Consider the following 23,922-nt stretch of genomic DNA (forward strand, 5'->3'; position numbering starts at 1 on the left):
TTTGTGGTTTGGTAGGATGAGGCATGGTTGCAGGCCTTTTTCAAGCGGCAGTCTGACTTTAAGATGGTGATTGATAATGATGAGGATGAGCTTTTTAAGTGCTGGCAGGTTCTCTCCAATAACCACTAAACCTTTCTTGACTCTTCAGAGCAAAAGAACAGCTGGGAAGAAGGACTTAATGAGCTTGTCACATTCTGTACGCTGGATTACACACACAAATTTTAAGGGGGAGGGGGGTCAGGACATCGGGACATCACCCCTGGATTCGTGCATGGGTATGATAACTTAGAAAACCACACAACAATTTTTCATTGAATTAAGAAACTGTCATAAAACATAATACGGTACCTATTTGTCTCGAACCATTTAAACTACTTGGCGACCCAATTTTTGCACTGCAGCACAGTTCGTACTGCTTTTTAATGCGCACATAATGCAGAGTTGTGGGTTTGGCTCCCAGTGGTGAGTTTTTTTCATCTACTTTCATTTCCTTTTAGCTTACCATTTCTAAACTTAAAATTACAAATAACTTCCCCAACGCTTTCCTTGTCTGCTGGCTTCATATGGTTGTGATTAACAAATCGGGCTCCTCGGTTCCCCTTCCTTCCATTCACTGCACAGCGAGGGTCTCATCTCCAGCAGGTATGATGCCTTCAGGTAGCACACGAGGCTTTATTGTTCAGCTGCCAGCTTCTAAAGATCATGCAATTTGTGATTCCTATTAATTAAAATTCACCAAAGAAATTAGAAACTCCATTTGATGCATGTGAAAATTCTAGCGCATCGACTAAAACTGACTTTTTTTGTACTTGGAAAAATCCAGTCAGAAGGCAGTAAATTTTTTTACTCCCATATGGAAAGTGATCGATGTTACAAAATTCTAAAATGATGGAAGAAACTATCAACACATTGTTTTGTTGAAACTGCAGGGAAACCTGCAAAAAAAAAATGACAGAAAAGGAATGTCACTAAAATTTTTATGTTGTTTTTTCACGAAAAATTATTTTACAGCATATCCACAGTTAAAACAGTAGCTCACATCCACAATTCGTCCAACACTTGGATGGCCAGCATTGATAATGCGCACCATGTTCATGTGCTCCCAAAGTAGCTTCTGTCTGCAAGCTGACCGCTTGTTAAAGGCTGGATTTCCGTAAACTAGTATGCAGCATGAGGGGCGGCTCAGGAGCTGCTCAGATTGACCACCATGGTGCAACCATGACAATTATGAGGTTTTTCCACAAGGGAGGAGAGAGGGAGGAGAGAGGGAGAAGGTGTTCAGTTATTTCACACATACACGATGTTCACAGAAGTTACAAAGGATTAGTGTGTTGCAATTACAAAATTAGAATTGTTGCAATCACATGACAACACTTCAGCTGTTTCTAAATTGTGGTATCAGAAGGCACCCACACTGTCACATGGCATCACAGTTTAGACTTCCTTTCCTGTTACCTGCTGCTCAATTTTATCATAGCTTTCATGCTAGGAGTTTCATAAAGACATGCATACTTCACATAAATTGTTGCAGCAAAACAGCCTCTTTTTGTTTGTGAATGCCAGTGTCATCTAACCAATATAGCCAGAAGCCACAGTGTGGAAGTCAGCAGAGGTGTCGCAAGAATCAGTGTGCTTTTATTTACACTTCTCTGTTTTGCCATTCACACACTGCAGTTTGCTTTTCATACACAGGTCAAAACGGGGCTTGCCACTGCAAAAATTTCAATGCAGCCATGGGCTCCATCATTACATGCGTCTCCTGTGCTGTACTGGAAGCACATATTTTCTTGTTTGGGCATACCTGGCACAGACAGAAATGTTCCATGGGAAAGCAGACTTGTTTCGCTCTGCATTCTGTAAATATAACAGGTCATAAAGGACTAAAAGCATTTTGCAAGTACTATGCATCTAAGACACAAACAACATGATTTGCCAAAGATTCTTGGTGCAACAATCTGCCTCTTATGCACTGTCAAACTTCGAAGTAATAAACGCAGATACAACAAAGTAAATCAAGAATTTTTCTTGTTGGTTTATCACATGTAATGAAACAAAGCAGGCTCATGTTAATTTGACTCCGGTTAACACAATCAGTTAACTATTTCAATCATGACCGAAGGTCCTGGCCACTACCAATATATAAGTATGGGCGCCAACTTTTGTTATTTCTATCCTGAAATTGCTCTTGTCGGATAATTCAAACTTGACTACTCAGCACACACGTGCCTGATCTCAATGGTGACCTTAACAGGGGCAGCACCTGTCTTGGTGGCACTTAGGGGACAGTAAATGCTTTGAACACGTTATCTCCTAAAGGAAGCGCCCCTTTTCGGCTTGGCCTAGAAAGATTTTCAAGAAATAACGGTAACAAACAATTGAATGATTACAGTATTTACCCAATTGTAATGTGCACATCTTTTCCAAAGAAAGAATTGGTACTACAGGAATTGTCAGCGTGGTGCAATCGAATACAAGACTAAAACTATATTCGTGACATTCACCATAGCCTGCTATAATTCATTAATTAATTTATTTATTTATTCAGTTACCTCACAGGCTCTCGAAGGAGTATTGCGTGAGGGGAAGATACAGGGCATTAGCAAAAAGAAAAGAGTACAAAGAAATTATACATTTTTAGCCAGTAAACATGAAAGAACAAATATCTAACGCAATAAATGAAACAAAATGACTGTGTGAAGTGGCAAATTATACAAATATTAGCTGGTGAAGATGAAAGAACAAGTCTCTAACAATGTTAATGCAATACAAAACAAACAAACAAAACAAAAAAGAGCTATGCAACTTTGTTAAAAGTATTTACTTAGGTGCGCAGTAAGGTTTAGTTGTGATGAATTATGGAAATAATATGCATGTGTGCTTTGAAGGATACAGGGCCAAGAATGTCAACTATGTCGTTTGGTAGGTTATTCCAATGCTGAATGGCACGTGGTAATGCAAAAATATTGAGAGCACTGGTTCGGCCAAAGGTACGCTGGAAACATGATGATTATGCAGACGCCGAGATGTACTAGATGGACGAGTGAGCGGCGGGGTGGACGGGCGCGTGCTGTGGAATATTTTGTTAATAGACAAAGCAATGCTATGCTTCTTTGTGATTCAAAAGATGGGAGGGATAAAGATGACTTAATGCTAGTCATGCTAGAGTCGCGGTGATAATCTCTGACAATGAAGTTGGTGGTGCTGTTTTGGACTGACGTCACGATTAGGTAAGCTTGAAGAGGTGACCAGATAGGGGCTGCGAATTCCAGTTGTGGCCTTACGAATGTCTGATAGGCAATTTGTCTGATGAGGGAAGGAGCATCGCGCAGGTTGCGTTTGAGATAACCGAGCGTATGTGAGGCTTTAGCAGTTATTTTTTCGATGTGTGCAGACCATGACAGGTTAGATGTAAGGAGGCTAGGTGTATAAGAGCTTTAGAAGTAGTAAACTTTAATGACAAGGGCTGGGCCGTTGCCTAAGTGGGTGTGAAGGGAATGGATGGGTGGAGTTAAGTATAGGATAGCATATTCTGGCTTCCTGCACGTAAGTTGGAAGGGCCAGCAGGGTGCAGTCGGCCCAACACATCAATCTGGTCCACTCCTCATAAGAGGAGGGTGGGGTAAACTGTTTCTGAGTGAGGCTGTGGCCTGGCATGTCCATAGCAGACGTGTCATGTCTATCATGGACATGGACCTGCAGTTGGGCAACTTACAGTGTGCTTCTACCACTGTCTAATGGCTGCCAGTGTATCGGCAACAACTGTCCGTGTCTTGCACGTCAGTACTTGAGCTGCTTGGGGAATGTCTTGTGGTATTGGTGGGTGGAATTCTGAAAGGATGTCCAGTAAAAGCTGTCTGCTCCCACCAGAGTCGAAAGATGGTTTATGCAGTGGGAGCAGGTAACTTAGGAAGGCAGTGGGAATGATAGGGAGAGCCCCCCAAAGGCTGTCAAAGAGGTGCAGTGGTCTATGAAAACTTGCTCACTGGCTGCTTCATGTGCCAGCTGCTTACCCTCGAGGGTGTAGCTGTGGCTTAGTGGCGAATGTATGTGAATTTTGGTAGTTTGATGAACTAACTCTCGTTAGGTCTGTTCGATGTACAAGGGGAGAAAATCTTGGTATGAGCAGCCCTTGCAGGCGTTGATTACTTTTTGACTGTCTGTTAGCATGTGCACTTCAGTGATGCTGGGCTTTGTTGTCAGGGACAAAATGGTGCTTGCAGTGTTTTGTACCTGATATCTCTCACGCAGCAGCCCCAGACCTGCTGCGTGAGAGACTGTGGTGCCGCTGAAGCTACGATTGATGGACATGTCTGGTGCAGCAGTGTCGACCACTGCCATTGCCACCAGAGGAAGGGAAAGAGAAAAGCAGAAGGCAGGAAGGTTAACCAGAATAACGTCCGGTTGGCTACCCAACCTACCTAGATCTACCTAGATCAGTGTCGCTAGCAGTAGGAGCAGTATCCAAGCAAAGTCATGGGCCCCCAAGCTGAGGAGGAGGAGGAGGAAGTAAACTTTACTACTCTAGAAAGAGTAATTCAGCGGTCGGGCCAGATGTCTTGACCTTCTATTGGTTGATGAAGATCTCCGGCCTGCATGGTTGGCGCCCCTATTCCAGGGCACCACTGAGCGTGGCTGCTCGTCGGACATGATCCACCAGCTTCCGTTGGAGGCTAGGGTCGCCGCTGGAGAGCACGCTCTCCCACTGCTCCGCACTCGGATTTTCTATTTTGTGGAATTCCTTATTCGTATTGTACTCCCATGTGATGTGATAAAGTGTGGGTATTGCACCACACCACGGGCATGTGTCCCTGTATTGACTTGGGAACATTTTGCATAGTATATGTAAATTTGGGAAAGTTCCTGTCTGTATCTTTCACCAGTAAACTGCCTGTTGTTGAGTGAGTGTATTGTGGGGCGGGGGATATCTGATCCTCGTCCCTCTATGGTAATTTAGTATGTCAGAGTACGTTGGGATCACTGTCATGAAATCCTCAGGATCTCTGTTTAAGTCCGCTCGGTTTGCATGTTCGCGAGCGATCCTATCAACCCTTTGGTTGCCCTCAATCTCAGTGTGCCCAGGTACCCAAAAGATGGTGTGCCTAATGCGTTTATTCTGTTGGCCAGCGCGGAGGAAGATTTGGAGCGCTTTTTGACCGATTCTGCCGTTAATGTAGTTTCGGCATGCTTCCTTGGAGTCTGTTAGAATTATAAGGGATCTATTTGTGCGGTAGCCCTCCACAGCTGCTAGAGCAACAGCCATTTCCTCTCCCTCAGTTACTGTACAAACCCGTGGCTACGAACGGGTGCTACGAACGTGCTACGAACGGGTGGATGTCTGATTTTCCCTTTATTCATTGCTTCTCTCCACCTTGCGGGTTTCCACAGAACTACTACGTCAAACCCGTGCCGATGCGCAAGCGATTTCCCTATAGTCCGAGTCTATTACTGCTGCGACAACTCTTTGTTCTATTTCCCTTCGTTCTCGAGGATATACCGCGGCGTCCGTGTATACCGTGTTCGCTTTTGTTGCTAGGTATTTTTCTACATATTTTGCCCTAGCGTTCCGCCTGGCTGTGTGTAAATTCGGGTCTATGTTTCTTGGTAGGGACCCTACCTTGATGGTGCTGCGATACTGATCGGGTAGGTTTGCCGTTCTTTGTTCTTGCCTTTCAATTTCTTTGTGCCCCAGTTTTTTTAGGAGCTTTCTGCCCGTGGTAGTCTGCTGGAGTCTGAGTAGCTGCGACCCTAATTGTGCTTCTTTGAGCTCCTCAAACGTCCGAGGGCTAGGAGCTTCTCTGTCGAGGTGTTGGCCGGCAGGTGAAGCGCTGTTTTGAATGCTTTCCTTATGATGGCGTCGGCCTGATCCCGTTTGCCTTTGTTTGTGTTGTAATATGGGAGGGCGTACGTAATCCGGCTGATTATGAGGCTCTTAACCAACTTAACTGTATCTTCCTCCTTCATGCCGCTTCTTTTTTGCGAGACACGGGTGATCATACGTGCCACCTGTGCCTTCGCTTGCTTGAGTAGGTTTATGGTGCGTGTGCAGCGTTGATTGCTCTGCACCCACATTCCCAGAATCCTGACGGCTTCTTTTTCTAGTATCTTTTGTCCTTGTAGGGTGACGCTGATTTGTTCTTCCGAGCGTTTTCCTCTTCTGACTCTCAGGAGCTCTGATTTCTCCGTCGAGCAGGCGAGGCCTCTTTCCCTAACACATTCTTCCACGTATGTTGCTGCGGCTTGTAATCGTTCTTCTTTTTGGCTGAGCAAGCCTTGGTTAGTCCAGACGGTGATATCGTCTGCATAAATGGCGTGACGTATGCCGTCGATTTCTTCCAGCTTCCGGGCTATCCCAATCATTGCAATGTTGAAAAGGATCGGTGAGATCACGGATCCCTGCGGGGTTTCTTTGTTAGGCGTGTGGAACTTGTCTGTCCGCAGGTCTCCTAACCCCACCGTGTCTGTTCTGTTTGATAGGAACGCTGTCACATAGCCGTGGATTCTTCTTCCGCTGTTGAGATCGTCCAGTCCCTTGAGGATGGTCGCGTGGCTGACGTTGTCGAACGCCCCTTTGACATCGAGTACCATTACGTATTATGTTTTCTCCGTTGTAGAGGATGTTGCTTAGAACCCCCTCTTTAATTTGTAGTAGGACGTCTTGGGTTGATAATTTGAGACTGTCTGTGAATGATTTGTTCCTGTTGGAGTGCTCAGCCAGGTCGTTTGGTCTTTGTTGAAAGAAAAAATTAAACTTTGGGGTTTTACATGCCAACAGAGATAACTTATTAGAAAGGCAGAGAGGTCAGTCTGAGCTAGTATGGTCTGGCCTGCTACTCTGCCAGGGAAAAAAGAAATAGGAAAACAAAAGAGTGATGAAGAATGATGACAAGGATAGAAAGAAGGAATACACATATACACTAACGCAGTAGTTTCTTTATAGCCTTGAGTCTATTCCAGTGATCTTAATGTGCTCCAGATCAGCCCTTGTAGTTATTGATGCTACTGTACGGTCACACATTTGGCACAAAATAGTATTTTCGAGCAATGTTAGCCTGTTAATACCTGCTAGTGCTGAAGCCAGCGTCTTCAGCTGTGATGCATAGAGAAGGCAGTGGCAAAACAGATGTTGAAGAGTCTCAGACACTTGGCAGGGTCTGATAAGATGTGCATAGCGTCGAGTGAAGGTGACACCTAGGTGAATCCGGTGAAGTATGCTTGCTTGCCATGGCTCCACTTCAGCCAGGAGGCAATAAGTCCTGCCACAGTCTATTTCCCACAGGCACCTGTACCGATGGTCGGGTTGAGCCCAGTACTGTACTGTACTGTGCAATCTCGCATGAGTGTAGTCAATAAAGAGTAAATCGCTTCGCGAATATGGAATCTTTACGTTGACGACTCTAGGAATAGCAGATCTTGCTTCCACATCAGCTAGCTCATTGCCGGCCAAGCCACAGTGGAAGGTAATTGAGTGACCGTGTCATATGTAAGAGGCATGGGGCACAAAAAGAAAAGAAGAGGACGATGTGCGCCGACCAGTACGAACGGCACGAGCCCTCGAGGCGCGTGACCCGAGGTGTGATCGAGGGAGAAGCGGCGCCAAGCTGGGATTATCACATGGCTCTGGGCCAAGAAGGTTGGAGCGCCAGCTTCGCACTGGCGATGAGAGCCATGGAGGTTCGGTCTGGCCCATGATGCTGGCTATCCTGGGTGTGGCCGTCGACCTCGGCGACGTTCGAGCGAGGCTTCCCTGGACCTGCTGCAGCCTCCCACGGCGCTGCCGGGCACTCCAGCAATTGGATCCCCCTTCTTCGGCAGACCAGCACGAACGGTAGTCTCCGGGGCTTCTCATCGGCACTCGGAGAGGTAGCGGCGGAGCCTGAGGGTAGGCCTAACCAGGAAGACTGGAGTGCCACGCCACCGACATAGTTCGGGGCACTGACATCCGAGACGGAGGAGCTGGCCGGTCGATGCCATGACAACAAAGCTTGCAAGTCGGCAGGAGCACCGACTGGGATCAAGAGTCGACGCAAATCGGACTTGGATTTACATGCGACAACGGAACTTTGTAAGAGCGTTCCTTTTTGTTAGTGTGCAGCCATAGGCCAGGGTTGCTGGACTTTCGCGCGAAACGTGCTAAGGACGCACGTAGGAGAGTATAAGGACATTGTTCTGGCTATGCAAGTGTGGAGTTTTATTTTTTGCCAACTGAGCTTTGACTTTTCCTTTTCGAGTTTTGACTTTTCTATTTCGTGTTTGGGTAAATTAAAATCTGTTTGCTGTCCTCGCCTGCGTCTCCAAGACTCCGATCTCTCCCAACATCCGCACAGCCCCTAGATCAGGGACACAAATTAGCAAGCCTGCCAGGATAGAATCCGTACCAGGATACGTACCAGGATACGTCCCAGGATACATCCCAGGATAGTATCTGTACTAGGATACATCCCAAGATAGGATTCGTCCCAGGATATTTCCAGGATTCTATTTCGGCCCTGTCACTGATCTTGCTGGTTTAGAGATGGAGTGGGAACGTTTGGCGGCGATAGCTAGAGATATAAACCTGTCGAAGGAGGAGACGATGAAGTTCTTCGAGTGTGCTCAACAAGAAAAAGAGAAGCAGCATGAACGAGTGCGGCACACGCCATCTTCAAGTCGAAGCTCTGGGTCCGATTGTGCCACACCACCGATGTCCACCGAAACGAATGTTAGCCGAGGCTTAACATCATCACAAAGGATTGCGATGGCCAATACCTCCTAAGCTGAAAACAGACGTGCACAACCGATGAAGACTGCCGAGACAAAGACGCTGAACATGTGAAGGTGGCGAAGGCCCTGATTCGTTGGTTCTTGATTGCAAGCGCAGCAGCGGTGCGCTTGATTCGCTGTGTTTTGGTGCTTGCCGCGCCATCTGCCGCACAACATTAGCAGCTGCACAAGATTTGCAAAGCCTCCGAGATTCGCAACAGGCAAGAAGTCTCTGAGGTTACGTAGAACGGAGAGGTGGAAGCCGACGCTGCCTTCTGGCCGACCCCACGCCGGTTAGATTTTTTCCAATTTTGCCTTCTCTTGTCGTTCTCTGCATTCCGGAGGAGATGCAGCCTTGTGTGCAGGCAGTAGGCGCGTTTCTCTGGCTGTGTGCCAGCTGAGCGTAGTTCGAATTATCCGTTGTGGAACCTTCTCGCGTTCGAATTAACGGGCTTTTTTTTACTCATAGACTTCTGTGGAGCTTTGCCGGACCAAACTGTACAGTTCGAATTATCTATAAATTCGTATTATTGAAGTTCGAATTAACGAGCTTTCACTGTATACCGGAAGTGTGTGTTTAGCTCCGGTAGGGAAGTACTACAGTTGATGGTCCCAAAGGAACTCAGGGATACGGTACCGAAGATAGGTCACGATAGTGTAATGGCAGGTCATCAAGGGATAAATAACATGCTAGAAAGGATCACAGAAGAGTTCTTTTGGATTGGGGTGCAAAGCGTATGTGAAGCAGTATGTGAAATCATGCGACGTATGCCAAAATACAAGGGCTAAGGGACGTGTAAACAAGTATGAACAGAGTAAGGAGATAGGAAGGGGGAAGAACGAGCAGAAGACTAGAGTTTGCATGGTGATTGCACAAGAGAAAGACCACGGGGAAGTGCACACTTGCATTGGTGAGAAGACCTTGGGGGTAGAGAGGGTTAGGTTGAACCAAGCCCTAGCAGCAATACAAGTAGAGAAGTTAAGGGAGGTGATTCATAAGTTCAAGGAAGTCTTTGCAGACCTCCCAGGGCGGACAGAAGTAGTGCGGTGTGAGCTATAGTAGTAGTAGGGCGGATTTCATGAGTAGGGGGCATTGAAATGGTGAAACGTCAAGAGCGTAACGTGGATGATTAAGTGTACATGTGTAAAGTGATGAGAGCAATGAACTCGCAAACGTGAACTGTGCATGTTGTAAAACGTGTGTGACAGTGTGGTGATGTGTTGTGAGCCACAACAACGCAAGAAAAAGCACCCAAGTCACAACGGGAGAGTCAAATCCGCCGCCACGAAGACCGACAGAAGGCCGTTTTTTTTTAAAAAGAACTCCTGAAAAGGGGGCCTATGTCATACGTAAGAGGCATGAGGCACAAAAAAAAAAAAGATAGAAGAGGACGATGTGTGCCGACCGGTCCGAACGGCACGAGCCCTCGAGGCGCGTGACCCGAGGTGTGATCGGGGGAGAAGCGGCGCCAAGCTGGGATTATCGACGTGGCTCTGGGCCAAGAAGGTTGGAGCGCCAGCTTCGCACTGGCGATGGGAGCCATGGAGGTTCGAACTGGCCCGTGACGCTGGCTATCCAGGGTGTGGCCGTCGACCTCGGCGACGTTCGATCGAGGCTCCCTAGACCTGCTGCAGCCTCCCACGGTGCTGCCGGGCACTCCAGGAATTGGATCCCCCTTCTTCGGCAGACCAGCACGAACGGTAGTCCCCGGGGCTTCTCATCGACATTCGGAGAGGTAGCGGCAGGGCCCGGCGGTAGGCCAAACCAGGAAGACCGGAGTGCCACATCACCGACATAGTTCGGGGCACCGACATCCGAGACGGAGGAGCTGGCCAGTCGATGCCACAACAACAAAGCTTTCAAGTTGGCAGGAGCACCGACTGGGATCAAGAGCCGACGCACATCGGACTTGGAGTTATGTGCGACAATGGAACTTTGTAAGAGAGTTCCTTTTTGTTAGCGTGCAGCCATAGGCCAGGGTTGCCAGACTTTCGCACGAAACGCACCAAGGACGCACGTAGGCGAGGATAAGGACATTGTTTTGGCAATGCCTCCTTTACTAGATGCCTGCCGCATTGCTAGTCTTCCCATTGGAGCAGAAGTTCTCGTAGTTCAGGGTAGTCGCGGAGAGATGGCACTCGCAGCCGACCCACTTCCTGTTGCGGAGGAAGTGACGATTACTAGGCTGGCGCACGCTCGACCAATGGCTTGACGAGAGACCATGGGTCCAGCCTCCGTGATCGCAAGAGCTAGACGCCGTTAAAATCTCGGAGGCAGGGCTGCGTGATTTAGGTTTGCAGCGGCCACCACAGCTAGCGCTCGCAGCCAACCCGGGTGGGGAAGGGTAAAGAGGAGAAGGGCAGGATTCAGCTTCTTGGCTCAAGCGGCAGGCATCTAGTAAAGGAGGCATCGATTTTGGCTATGCGAGTGTGGAGTTTTATTTCTTGCCAATTGAATTTTGACTGTTCCTTTTCGAGTTTTGACTTTTCTATTTCGAGTTTGGGTAAATTAAAATCTATTTGCTGTGCTCGCCTGCGTCTCCTGACTCCCTCTCTCCCAACATCCGTACGGCCCCGAGATCAGTGACAGACTGTTCCTCTGAGCAAGATCAAATACTATTTGTAGGATGTCTACTATTTGTAGGATGTACATGGAGTCAGGCAACAGACGAAACGGACAGCTTCCCATATTGTAACAAGCTCTGCAGCTGTTGAAGACGATTTGTGGTTCAATTTGTATCGGCGGTATATGCCCACCTGAGGGATCACAAAAGCCACAGTCAAGGCACATGAATTAACAGATCCGTCCGTGTATACAGGGTGATCATTTTTTAAGTATTACGGAATTTTAAAAAACAGCCTGTTACACATAACATAATTCTTGTGATTGAGCATGATTATTCAGAGTGCGAACATTACTTGCAGGAGAACTCCAAAACACCTATTCAACTAGTTAATACGAATTGTAGCCGGTGAGTTTGCAAAGCGCGTACACTTGGAATGAATTTCCAGAATGACGCCCGTTTGGAGATACATGCCATCAAACATGCCACAAGAATGCCCTGTTGTTCCACTTGCTTTTTTAACAAAATGCTCTTCTGTGCATTGAACCACAAAAGTAACTGGAACGCCTGTGTATTTCGTCCCACACTTTCAGAAATGATATCTCAAAACTGATGTCAACCTTGAAATTCACTTCAAGGGAGCACATTCTACAAGCTCAACAGCTACAATTCGCAAATTGCAATATGGACCATAAAGTAATGAATTATGAAGTTAATTTTTGTTAATTAGTTTCATTTATGTTTTGAGTTCTCGTGCTAGTTATGCCTGCCTGCCTCTTCAAATAATCCAGCTCAAGGACAAGAATTGTGCTATCTGCCACACGCAATTTTTGAAAATTCTATAAAACTTAGAAATGACCACTATATATGTGCACAGAGTCCAGCCAAACGGGCCAAGGTGAGTTGTTTAATGCCATTCAAAGGTATACTTGACTTCTTTGAAATCCCAGGTATGCGAAGGCGCACCTTTAGTCTATGCAGTGTCCACAGTGGTGCTTCAGAGATGACGGTAGGTGCGAAGTGTGAGGGGACGATATGCCTGTGAGTTTTGAGGCATCTTGAGTAGGTGCAGCCTGGGTGGTTCTCTTGAAGACAACGAATAGTGGGTGTCTCAAGTCAGCAGACGGAGGTGAACTTGAAGTGGCCCACAGGACATGTAAACTTCAATTGGATAGGTCCGTGATTTCTCTATGGTGCCGGAAGTCGATATACACTGTGGCAGGCCTAGGCATGTTCACAAAGCTTGGGCCTGAAGGCTTTCCAACAACCGAAGACAAGTTGAACATACACTGGAAAGCACAGGTGTGCTGTAATACAGGTAGCCCACAAAAAAAGCCTGATATAGCTGCAAGACTTTGTTCAGAGGGGTCCCATCTAAGTCCAGCTACAATATGAAAAATGTGTAAAAAGCTGGATAGTTTAGTCCGCAATGCATCGACATGCTTTGACTAAGATAGGCTGCAGTCAATCTCAACACCTAAATATCTATAGTACATGACTGCAGGGATCACTGTTCCATCAAGGAACATCACATACCTTGTCATTAGTTTCCTTGTGAATGCCATTGCAGCACGTTTTGCTGTGGAAAATGGCAGGCCTTCATGGCGCAACTACTTTGATGCTATGGTTGTGGTATGTTTTAGTCTTGCACGCATTTGCAGGTGTGTTACTCCAGATGCCCATATGCATATATTGTCTGCATATGCGCTCATGTTAACATTGTTGGGGAGCTCAGCTCCAAGGCCGATGAGCATTATGTTAACAGCATAGGACGGAGGGCTGTCTGTTTCACTGTCAGTCGTGGACACAAAAATAGTATGTCCACTAAAGTAGCTGGAGATCCATACACAGAATCGACCACCTATGCCAAGGTCTTCAAGTGCATTAAGAATGGCCTCGTGAAGGATGTTATCGTAAGCGCCTTTTACGTCCAAAAATATCGCACCGACTAAGCGCCGACATTGTTTTACCTGTTCTATGCATGAAACGAGGTCAATAACACCGTCTGTAGATGAACAACCTCTGCGGAATCCTTTCATAAAGTCTAGCAAGCTGGAATTTTTCTCCAAGGGCCATTTAAATCTTGAAAGCACCATGCATTTCACTACTTTCCCGATGCAGCTGGCTAGAGGCCTACAGGAATAAAGCTCGTACATGCACTTCCAGTTGTCCGGAACTGTTGCCGTGTCCCACATGTATTTGTAGAATGACAGAAGCACTTTCTGCACTTCCTGCACTTCCTGGCTGAGATGAAAAATGGCAGAACAAGTGATGCCATGAGGCCCTGGGGTGGATGAGCATCGCGAGGCAGAAATTGCAGCGTCCAGCTCATGCAAAGTGAACGGCAGATTGAAGTGATCGTCACAAGATGGCGGTGAGTCGTAATATGGAAGTGATGCTGGTGAGGTAGATGCGCCTACAAGTAATTGGCAATAATCTTCTGCCACTTCCACTTCACTCCAACCTTGCTTTAGTGCCACGGCTCAAAAAGGATGCAATTGTTGCGCGAGTGCCTAATGGCTCTGTGCAACTTGCCATATTCTAGATAAAGGTTTCTTTGGGCACAGAAAACCACAAAATGTTCTCCAGCGTTGCTTATTGAGTTTGTCGAGGTGCCGAAGTACATGTCATTGGGCTGGGCGAGAAGTAGATAAGTCTGATGGTGACTCTGTCTTGTACTTTCGTTCGGCACGGCGACTGATTGCGCGGAGGTGTTTGTACTGCACATCAAGCTGTGATCTGGGTCTGGTCACATTGACATGCCTTGTTTTTGCAGTTAGGGCTGATGTAATAACTTTTTCTATTTCTGAAAAGGTAAACCACAATATGATTATGAGGCACGTCGTGGTGGAGGAGTCCATATTAATTTCGACCATCTGGGGTTATTTGACGGGCACCCTGTGCATGGTACGCAGCTGTTTTTTTCCATTTCACCCCCATCAAAATACGGCTGCCATGGCCAGCATTTCATCCTACATTCAAACACCTGGGCTTAGGTGTGCAATTCAGTCTCTGTGACCAGTGGTCTGGGGTCTGTTGCATGACATTCCTAGCATGGGGGGGCCAGCGTGGCCTGTTGGGGAAGGGAGTGAGAGGCGGATGGGTCTACATGGCGCAGCAGACACTGACCACCGCAAGTGAACGTTAATTTTGCTCTACGACTTGCGACTGTGTCAGCAGTCAAGACAGCCACTGTCGGAAGCTGGGCATACGATGAAGCTTGATAATGTTGGCATGTCGTGTAAGCGCCTGTGATGACTCGGAATGCAGTATGGAGGAGCACATGGAGTTGTTTGATATCAAGCAGCCTAGCCAGTGCCATTGCCATTCTAAGATGGCAGCAGAACATGTTTTCTCATAGCATGACAATGAAGAAGCGCCTACGGGCCCCGGGTGCCAGACGACTTAGCTAAGCCACTGACAGTAGCAGAGTTTAATGTGAGCATGTGAATGCACCTAACAGATGTGGATAAAAGAAAGGACAAGACACATGTAGAGCCTATTTTCAATTGGTTTGCTTGAAAAACCTACTGTGAAATATATGTGCATACATACAGACATAGTGGGTATGTCTACCGAATTATGCTTTCTTGTGAAAAAAATACATATTAGGCAAAAAAAGTTGTTGCATCAATGACTACCCCAGGGAACAGTGCAGTAATGTCAAGAACAGAACCAACGGACATCTGGCCACCCACTACAGAAACTACACCTTCACTCCCAAATTTGACATCTGTGCTGGTCTGGCTCACAATCGTATTGAATGGGCAAGGCTTATTAAGTTAAAGTTCTTAATCGAGGCAAAGATTATGTGCACTACAACGAGGGTGTTTGCCTAGCAGCACTAGTTCTAGGTTGTAGCGGTAGGCTTAAAGGGAAGCTGAAAGGTTTTTCAGAAAAAATGAGTGAACATCTGTACATAATGGTTTTCAACCCTCCGAATTCGAATATCGTATCGAAATTGAGCGAAAGAAAGCGCAAATATATTTTATTTCGACGAAAAGTGCAGCAGCGGACACGCTCAGCTCGCGCGTCTCGTTTCCGCCTGTGATTGGTCGTTGCGCCTCGTGACGTCAACTCTGCCGCTGCCGACCGCTGCAGCTACACATGAAGCGCGGTGCCAGGTAGTTTGGTGCTGTTTTTCTGAGACGGTAATGGAAAATTTAGAGAGACTGCGTTTTTCTGAGGAGTTCGGCGTTACTCCCTACATGTACGAGCTGATTGCGAAGAGCCGGCCTCTCGAAGAAGCAAACGATGCTGGTGCGAGCAGTGCTTTCGACGCGAACGAAAGCAAAGTCTTGGGATTTCCTCGTGTTGGAAATGCTCTTTGGTGAGTATGTTTTTTGCAAAGTGATCTAGTGATCTCGCCGATGTTTCGCCAATCTAGTGAGCTCGTTTCCGGTCAAACAACTGTAGTGTTGTGTTCCTGCATGCCTCCTCGTGGAACGTAAGCGGGGATGTGATCGTCAGCATTTGTGCGCTGTCCAAAGCTGTCGGCAATCTACAAAGACGGTTTAAACGCGTGGAAAGCTTCCCGGTTCATGCAGTACGTGTAGTGACCTTCATCTGTTGACTACCACTCACGTTGACTACCACTCACGTTAATTACCACTCACATTGACTACCACGCATGTTGACTACCACTCTACATACACGCAGACGCACCAATTAACAAAGGAATGCAGGGTCGATCGAAGCAGATTACGATGGCACGCACGCAGAAACAAGCGTGGTCAGGCACGGTCGCGGACGCTGCGAAGGAATGAAGCAGAGTTGACGTCACAACACCGCGGTTTCCGGTCTCCGCTCCGCTCGCTCACTCAAAGGGGGGCGGAGCTACAGCGCAATTTCAACCAACGATTACGTCGCTCCTAATTGAAAAAAAAACCCCCAAATTTTACCTACATGGTTTATAAGGTTCCCGCATCTGTATATGAGCGTCTTATTGAATTCGACAGACTCTTCAGCTTCCCTTTAAACAGGTCGGTACTATGGCGAAACGGGGAAGCCAGCAATTCTCATTGTCTTCACTTTCACAAGCACTATGCCCACTGCCCAGTGCCTTCAGTACAATCACTCCCCGCCGAAAGAGGAGCCATCCTGGCGACCTAAGGGTAGGAGAACACAGGGGGGGTCATGGCACTGCTTGAGCCGGGAGACGTGGACAATTTCCTGGGCACGACGACGCTGGTCGGAAGGCGGTTCCATTGGCTCGATAAGGTAGTTGGCCGCGGATGTTTGTTTCAGTACCCGATAAGGACCGTGGTACTTGGAGAGCAGCTTGGAGGAAAGGCCTGGAGAGGTAGAGGGCACCGACAACCAAACCAGCGAGCCAGGAGCAAAGCACGTAGCCGTAGTGGATGAATCGTGGAGATGCTTTTGGCGCCACTGGTCCTGGGATGTGAATGAACGGGCGAGCTGGCGACATTCTTCGGCGTAAGCAGCCACTCTAGAAACAGTCGTCCACTCCGAAGCATCCAGCCGGTAAGGTAAAATCGTGTCCATAGTACATGAAGGTTCGTGTCTGTACAGGAGAAAAAAAGGAGAGAACCCAGTCGTGCTTTGCGTGGCGGTATTGTAAGCGTAGGTGACGAAAGGCAGAATGCGATCCCAATTCGAGTGGTCAGATGAAATATACATGGACAACATGTCGCCAAGGGTGCGGTTGAAACGTTCTGTCATTCCATTAGTTTGAGGATGATATGCCGTGGTAGTGCGGTGAATGATGCGACACTCCTTTAGCAATGTTGAAAGGACGTCGGAGAGGAATACGGGACCACGGTCGCTCAGTAATTCTCGAGGTGCTCCATGGCGTAAAATCAATTGTAGTAATCAATCGAATTGTAGTTGCATCGGTACAGCAAGTTATCCCGAATGTTGAAGTGCGTGGCTTGACGACGGAGCGTCCGAGAGATCGGCGGTGGCGACTGTCTAGACAGGAAGTCAATAAGCGAAGAGATCCATGGGTCCTTGCGCTGCTCTGATGGCATGTCGGAAATATTGAGGGCGAAGGCACCGCAGGTGGAAATAGACGAGTGGACAGGAACAGAGGGCAGGGGTGACCAGGATAGAGCGTCTGCGTCTGAATGCTTTCGGCCTGAGCGATAAACAATGTGGATGTCGCACTCTTGTAGGCGCCATGCCCAACAGGCGAGACGACCCGTTGGATTATTTGGTGAAAATAACCAGCATAGGGCATGATGGTCGGTCATGATGTCAAATGGACACCCGTACACATAAGGACGAAATTTTCCTATACCCCAAATGATGGCCAGACATTCCTTCTCAATAACCGAGTAGTTCGCCTCGGCTTTGGTAAGGGTGCGGCTGGCATACGCGATGACATACTCTTCGAAGCCGTCCTTGTGTTGTGCAAGAACAGAGCCGAGCCCGACACTGCTAGCGTCTGTATGGATTTTCAGTTGGAGCAGAGGGATCGAAGTGTCGCAGTACTGGAGTCCGGGGTCCAGGCTGACAGGTCAGAACTTCCGGTAAGAAGTTGCGTCAAGGGGGCGATGATAGAGGCAAAGTTACGGATGAAGCGTCGGAAATATCAGCAAAGGCTGATGAAGCTGCGAAGCTCTTTCATGGTGGTTGGTTTAGGAAACTCGGATACGGCGCTAAGTTTCGTGGGGTCCGGGAGGATACCGTCCTTTGAAACTACGTGGCCAAGAATAGTAAGCGTGCGAGCTCCGAAGTGGCATTTCTTCAGATTTAGTTGCAGGCCTGCAGTGGAAAGGCACGTAGGGACTTGCTCAAGGCGGCTGAGGTGCGACGGAAATTCGATGGAAAAAACCACAATGTCATCCAAATAACAGAGGCACGTTTTCCACTTCAGCCCTCGAAGAACGGTCTCCATCATTCGCTCAAAAGTGGCAGGCGCATTGCAGAGGCCGAACGGCATGACGGTAAATTCATATAGCCCATCAGGTGTTACAAAAGCTGTCTTTTTGCGATCGGCCTCGGCCATTGGCACTTGCCAGTACCCGGAGTGCAGATCCAACGAGGAAAAGAATTCCGCTCCCTGCAGACTGTCCAAGGCATCGTCGATGCGCGGCAAAGGATAGACATCTTTGCGCGTTATTCTGTTAAAGTGGCGATAGTCGACGCAGAACCCAATGGAGCCGCCTTTTTTTTTAACGAGGACAGCCGGAGATGCCCATGGACTGTTAGAGGGCTGGATGATGCCACGCTCCAGCATGTCGTCAACGTGCTGGTCGATGATACGGCGTTCAGCAGCCGACACACGATATGGACGCTGGTGTAATGGTGTTTGTTGACCAGTGTCGATACGGTGAACGACTGCGGACGCTCGACCCAAGGATGGTTGGTCAATGTCAAATGAAGCATGAAAACGTTGGAGGAGCTTGATGATTTCTGTGTGCTGCGCAGGTGTGAGTTCTGCGTCGACGGCACGAGCGAAGTCTACAGGGGCATCGGTCGCGGTAGTAGGAGTGACGGCACAAATCGGAAGTGATTCCGTATCACCAAAAATGGTGGCCAAGAGAACGCAATCGAAAGGTTCAGAGGTACCCAGGCACTCGCAGCGGAATAGGGAAGATGGGCAGGTGGACGGATTGCACACGTAAAGGGCAGCAGAACTTTCGCAAAAAGTGACGACAGCAAACAGAAGCAGAAAGTTCCGGCGGCACGCACAAGTGGCCGACGGCATAAACAGAACAGATGAGTTCGCAGCAGAGTTACATAACACAGGGACCAGAGTGGCAGAGAAGGGTTCGATATTGATGTCAGAGGCGGCAACAACTTTAGGAGAATAATGGTCGTCAGGGTCAAAGCACGGTACTGATAACGTAAGTTCGGCACAAGCGCAGTCGATAAGAGCTTGACTGACAGATAGGAAATTCTATCCAAGGATAACGTCGTGCAAGGAACGAGGAAGGACGACAAATTCGATAACATACTAACGCTTTCAATGATGACCCAGGCTGTGCACGACACTGAAGGCTGAATGCGATGCGAAGTTGCCGTACGTAGAGAAAGAGAGGTAAAAGGAATGGTCACTTTGTTCAAATTGCGGCAAAGCTTTTCACTTATAATAGAAACAGCGGCTCCAGTGTCGATAAGTGCGTGTACTGTGACGCCATCTACGGACAGTTCAATTTCGTTCGCTGGGGCAGAATGAGGCCTTGAAATGTTCGACGTAAACGCAGTTCTTGTCTCTGGAACTGCGACTGTTAGTTTTCCTCTCGGGCTAGGCTGGGTCGGCAAACCATCGGGGAAATGGATCGACGACGTGGGGAAGGCAACTGGCGTGAATCGAAGGGGTGGCGACTGTAGGACGAGTCCGGAGCAAGGTTAGGTGGGTCCTGATGGTGGAAGTCGAGCAGGCCTGTAGCTTGAGGCGCCCCCACCGTCATGTAAACTGTGGCTGCGACGGTGGCAGAATCGTGCTACATGGTCTGGAAAATGGTAGTAATAGCATATTGGCCGGTTATCAGGTGTACGCCACGGGTTGGCAACAGGGGTTCCAGCGGCCGAGTAAGGGACGGCAATCAGACGCAAAGGTCGCGGCGGCACATGGAAGGTGCCGGTGGTCCTGTAGGCATCAGGAGCTGGAGGAACGTAAGGCCGGGCGACAACGTCAGCTTAAGTTAGCAGTCCGGCTGCAGGCTGCGGAGGAGGGGCAGATGGTAGCGCCGCGGCAACTTGCATCTGAATGACGTGACGAAGCGAAGGAGCCAAGGTTGTCGATGGCTCAGGTGCGCTATTCGCCAGAGAGAGCTGGCGTGCGACTTCCTGACGGATGAACTGCTTTATCTCTGGCATTAAAACAGAGATGTCGGCAGCGTCGCGGCTGAAGTCCAATGGAGATAGATCCATGGAATCCTGCTGAGCAGCGCGTGTTGATGCACGCTGCTTGCACAGCTCGTCGTACTGCTGACAGAGATATTTGACCTCGACAATCTGTGCCGCTAAATATGGCCGGATCGCGCTGCCGGATGACACCAGAGCAAACGATGGGCGGGGCACGGGAGCAGCAGCCTGGGATGGTCCCGGTTTATCCATTGAAAGAGCTGGTGGTAGCGTCCGACTGCGAAGTTCCAGGATGTCGAAGAGAAACCCAGCAGCTCCACCAAATACAACGGGGGTGTTTGCCTAGCAGCACTAGTTCTAGGTTGTAGCGGTAGGCTTAAACAGGTCGGTACTATGGCGAAACGGGGAAGCCAGCAATTCTCGTTGTCTTCACTTTCACAAGCACTATGCCCACTGCCCAGTGCCTTCAGTACAGCAAATAAAAAGGTGTCAGTTTAGCTTTAATGACGTTGACAGAAAAGGAATCTTGGTTTCTGGATACCATGTGAGTGCAGTGCTCACATTCGAGTCACATGTCTGTGCATACTTTTAGTGGTGCCAGTAAGAAGAAGACACTTTGACGTGCGTAGGTGGAGTCGGTCTCGACAGCCATCTTGTTTGTGCATTGTTGTCTCTCTTGTAAATACATCGTTATATGTGAGTTCTGCAACGAAACAATATATATATTTGACAACAGGGTTTTCAAAGAACCCAGTTCAAAGTACTATACACTGTGTGTCACATCCTTTCTTTTTTGTCCATGTCTGTTAAGGACATTTACTTGCTCGCAATGCTCAACAAACCCGCCCAGCCAGCTGTGTTAACGGGTCTATGTGCCAACAATCATGATGAGGAACAAGCAGAAATGTACTACAAGGATGCTAAAATGGCAATCGGGAAGGACAAAACTGAGTACACTGTAGTGATCGGTGACATCAATGTGAAAATTAGGAAATGGAAGGCAGGCTAGCCGGCAATAGAATATTGCAGCAATAACTGTGAAAAAAAAAAAAAAAGCTTTGAGGATGCTTAAGCTGCACCTTGAAGAGTGCAACACGATAACATTCAAAGATGCCTGACTGCTTCTCACGCTTCCCGGCAACTACAGCTTATGTAACTGTATAATGTTTTCCTGGAAACGCTGGTGGCGGACACTAAGCATGAAGGCGAACTTTCTGGTTCTTTTTTTTTTCCTTGCTCCCCCCCCTCCCACAGTGGGCCTCACTACTGCCATGGATGCGAGCACCACCTGAATAGTGTTGCAAAGAACACAGACCTACCGTGGTTGCTCAGTGGCTATAATGTTAGGCTGCTGAGCACAAGGTCGCAGGATGGAATCCTAGCCACGGCGGCCGCATTTCGATGGGGGCGAAATGCAAAACCACCCGTGTACTTAGATTTAGGTGCACGTTAAAGAACCCCAGTTGGTCGAAATTTCCTGAGTCCTCCACTACAGCATGCCTCATAATCAGAAAGTGGTTTTGGCACGTAAAACCCCATAATTATTAAAGAACAGAGTTCCTACTAAGACAGACCTCAAATGACAGTTGGAAAAGGGGTTTGTGTTAAAGTTTCTGGGTAACAGAATTACATTTTCTCGTATATTCAAATAACAATCCGATGCCATAATGTCCGTAGGTTGAGTGTAAGTCATACATTACAAATTTTCTGACACATTTTACTTCGAGAAATTCAATTATTTCAGTAATGTCTATGTGCCACGCAGAAAGCCTGTGTGGTTTAGGAAGATTTTTCTTATACGAACAACGTCACCAATGCTGATACCGGATTTTCTGCGACATGGGGCCTTTAATGCTATTGCGTAATTAGGCACCGTAGCAAGAAGAGGGCCTGGTAAAGCCAAATTAGAGAAGCAAAAGAGAAAATATACACACTATGTGCCAATCTCATCTCAACATTATGCATGATATAGAAGCATTAGGTATGCTACAACATGGCAACTATGGGTTAGTGAGGTCTAGGCTTAGCCTTAGCTTGAAGGCAAAATTTGGCAGCAAAGATGTGACAGCAGTTTATCAATTAATTAATCACAAGAAATCCATAAGGGGACAATTACTGACCTTTCAAGTGTCAACCAGAGGCCTAGATATGTATGTGTTAATGCCAGAGTTGGCCCTAATTATATGTGGGGTGCCTATCAAACCTCTTTTCAACATTCCCTAACTTTCACAGTGAAAGTTCACTGACTAAGAAACATAAGACATTAACTGGTTTTTCAACACAATTTTTCGTACAATGTCCCATAAATCCAGATGAAACAAAACTAGGGGAACATTGCAGCTTATGCCAGCAGCAGGAAACATATGAGTGTATTAGCCATTTGCTCAGGCTTGCACTTCAGCAGGATATATACTCATAAAGCAACAGACTCATGGCAACCCTGAGTCAAGTGTACAGCACCAAGGAACTGACTGTTCAATGTCAAACCTCAAGTTCAACCCTGCATATCACCTACAACACTTCCCTTCAACTACCCCTTCATGAACATCTTGTCCACACTTCTTCAAATTCATAATCATATATCAGGCAAGCCTAGACAAAGTGTTAGTTGCTTTGTGAAATGGTTTCAACAAGTTCGCACCTGTTCCCTCACATAAGCACAGCACTCTTGGCTTTTTTTTTTTTTCATCAGCAAGCTGATGTGAAAAAATGACTTTTGCATCACGACCACCAAACCCTGCTTCCAACAAAGGTGCATTGTCGCCGAGACAGGAGTGTAAGACGACGCCCCTCATTCGACACTGATGTCAGTGCCACTGCATGCACATGTATCAAAGACTTGCGGAAACAGCAATTGAGTGGTTTCCTATCTAATAGCCGATTAGTACAGTAAAATTTACTATGGCCATTCATACTTTGTGCTCTCACAACATGTCCAGAGTGGACTTTTGCAGAGAGGCGAGGAAAAAAGTTGCAAAATTGCACGCAACATGTAATCATACCTGCCAACCTATGATGATTAAAATTCTTAAAATTCTGCAGACATGACAAATGAGGGTGGAGGAGGCAGGGCAAAAGCAAAAATTTTATTGAAGCTTGCTCTGATCACAGACCTTTTATGGGACTTTGTAACAACGTTTTACCAAAAGAACAGACCGATGGGCTAATTGGTGCTGCAGTAAGTGAGGTATATGGCCAACACAGGATGACAGAGGAGATGAAGACATAAGCAATGTGTCTTTGCCTCCTCTGTCTATACCTCACATGATTATTTTACCTTTAGACTGACAAGCAGAAGATAAATTTTACATCAATTATTTTTTTTCTGCGACTTTGCAGTTGCCAATTTAACCCGCTTCAGGAACTTCAATGAATAAACTATGCCTTGTGCTACCACGAAGGGCGACACAGATACTGTCACAATTTTCTTTCTCGGGTACATTTTTCTTTACATCCGGCACCGCCCTATTCTTCGACACCTCTAAAACACCTTTACAAATTGAATCTATTTTTTCGTACATCGTGACACAATATTCGCAAAATCGTAAAACAAGCTCAAATTTGTACATTTAATGAAAATTTGGGAGTTGGCACATATGTGTGTAATGCATGTTGCTGCCAGTACCGCATTCGCTAATGGTCCTTTGCCATCATTTATCCATAGCATCCATGGCACCATGGTTCAGCAGTGTACAAAGCAGTCCAAAAGGGTGCTACAACAAAAATGACACGAGGCTTCAGCAATGCCTTCAGCTGTGAACTCATTTCCTGCGACACAGCGAATAACGCCATCTCATTTTTTTTCTTACCTGCTTGTTCCTCAGATACCATACAACCTCGTTCA

General features: G+C 47.3%; 1 protein-coding gene across 2 annotated transcripts in view; it reads right to left on the reverse strand.

Moving 5' to 3' along the window:
- Nucleotides 1-1,613: 1,613 nt before the first annotated feature.
- The window catches only part of LOC142563797 (isobutyryl-CoA dehydrogenase, mitochondrial-like), a 129,724-nt gene continuing 107,415 nt past the window's right edge, over nt 1,614-23,922 (reverse strand). The window contains exon 11 of one of the 2 annotated variants that reach the window (XM_075674417.1): nt 1,614-1,854. The gene's annotated coding sequence lies outside the window, so the exon portion shown is untranslated. Of the gene's footprint in view, nt 1,855-20,557; nt 20,782-23,922 lie in introns of those variants that run through there. The other variant, XM_075674418.1, reaches the window with a different exon arrangement.

The sequence above is a fragment of the Dermacentor variabilis genome, chromosome 11, assembly GCF_050947875.1.
Source record: "Dermacentor variabilis isolate Ectoservices chromosome 11, ASM5094787v1, whole genome shotgun sequence".
Classification (NCBI taxonomy): Eukaryota; Metazoa; Arthropoda; class Arachnida; order Ixodida; family Ixodidae; genus Dermacentor; species Dermacentor variabilis.